Source organism: Phocoena phocoena, chromosome X (assembly GCF_963924675.1).
Source record: "Phocoena phocoena chromosome X, mPhoPho1.1, whole genome shotgun sequence".
Classification (NCBI taxonomy): Eukaryota; Metazoa; Chordata; class Mammalia; order Artiodactyla; family Phocoenidae; genus Phocoena; species Phocoena phocoena.
In genome coordinates, this window is record NC_089240.1 from 2,680,437 (window position 1) to 2,682,209 (window position 1,773).

The 1,773-nt window shown below is 36.8% G+C and overlaps 1 non-coding gene across 1 annotated transcript; it reads right to left on the reverse strand.

The window, feature by feature from the left end:
- Positions 1-366: 366 nt before the first annotated feature.
- Positions 367-500, reverse strand: LOC136143144 (small nucleolar RNA SNORA70). The gene has a single exon (XR_010657845.1). It is a non-coding gene; the product is annotated as a small nucleolar RNA SNORA70 (small nucleolar RNA).
- Positions 501-1,773: the final 1,273 nt, after the last annotated feature.

A 1,773-nucleotide genomic window follows, 5' to 3' on the forward strand; every position in this document is an offset into this window, starting at 1 on the left:
GGAACAGTGCCAAGGGTCTCATGAGCGAAGGGCCCGCCATTGGTCCAGAGGGACACAACTGGGGATGTGTGTGACCTCACAGCCATCCAGGATGAGCCGCTTTTCTGCCACCATGTTTTCAGATTCATCCGCGTTAAACTTAGTAAATCCCCATTTCTTGGAGATGTGGATCTTCTGGCGTCCAGGGAACTTGAACTTGGCCTCAATCACACGTTCCTCGTTCTGCAGCTTGGTGCCAGTGGACATTATGACTTGGCCCATGTGGACCCTGGCCACTGTGCCCTGGGGCTTTCCAAAGGCACCACGCATACCTGTCTGGAGCCTCGATTGGGGACAGCAGGCCAGTCACGAATGTGCACGGGAAAGGGCTGAATCCAAGGTCCCTTAGGGCAACCCATACAGGCGACAGGCTGTATACACTACCGAGGAGGCTGTTGTTTGCAGCTACTGGACATCGGGTCCCCGTGGGGAAAAGAGCACAGTCGGCTTAACTGGGTTATTTGCAAATTTATTGGATAAAATGTCTGTTTAAACTGTTCGGCCATTTAAATCATTTTGTGCTGATGTCCTTTCTTCTTGTTCATTTCTGAGTGTTCTTTCTATAGTCCGCTGAAAAAAAATTTTAAAAAGGAACCCTTTATTTTGTAAATTCTTTCTCCCAATTTGTGGATTAATATCACACTCTGAAGTCTTTAAAAATGGAAATTTTAAATATTAATGAAACACAACTTATAGTTTTCCTTTAGTCTACGTGTTTTGTGTCCTACCTACAAGATCTTCGCCTAACGGAAGGTCACCAATTGTCTTATAATTTCTTACAGAAAAATTCTATGTTTAGCTTTTATGTTTCAGTTTTGTCAACTGCCTTTTCTATTTCAGCTACTCTTAGCAAACTGTTATTATTCTTATCACTTGGAATCTCATTTTTATTCTATTAATATGCTGACTTACCCTGATGGGTTACTGAGTGTGAAACCCACCATATATTCCTATGTTTAAACCCAACTTGGCCAAGATGTATGATAATTTTTATACATCAATAGATTCTACTATTCTATTATTTTGTTAAAGATTTTTACCCCTAGATTTACGAGGGATTTACTAGATTTCTTCATCTGTAGTTTCTTTTTATTATAATGTCTTCTTTAGGTTCTGATTCTACTAGCCTCCTAAAATGACTTAGAAAGCATTTTCTCATATTCTATTTTCTAGACGATTTTGCCTATATTCAGTAGTTTTATTCCATAAATCTTTTTTTTTTTTTTAGGATTCGCCTAATAAGCCATTTTTGTTTCAAGTTTTCTTTGGAAACTATTTCACTGCAAATTATATTTGTTAAATATACATAAGACTATATGTTATTTTTTTCCTGTGTGAGTTTTAGTAATTTGCATCTTTTATATAATTTGTTCACTGATTCTTTAAGTTGCCAGATATATCGGTATTAACTTGTTCATAAGGGTCACTAATTATTACATCAATATTTATGAAGCCCTTAGCAGTGCCCCTCTTTTATCTATTTGTGTCTTACCTCCTTTCTTCCTCCTGACTAGATGGCTAGAAATTAATCAATTTTACTGAACTTTCCAAAGGAATAGCTTTGGATTTAATTGGTTTCATCCACTGTTTAACAGTTTTGTCTCTCATTGATTTTTGTTCTGCTCTTTATTATTTCTTTCCTTCCACTTATTTTAGATTTAATTTGCTTTTATTTTTTCTGGCTTTTAAAGTGGAAGCTTAGATATTTTCTCTGAGACTTTTTTTTAACTAACG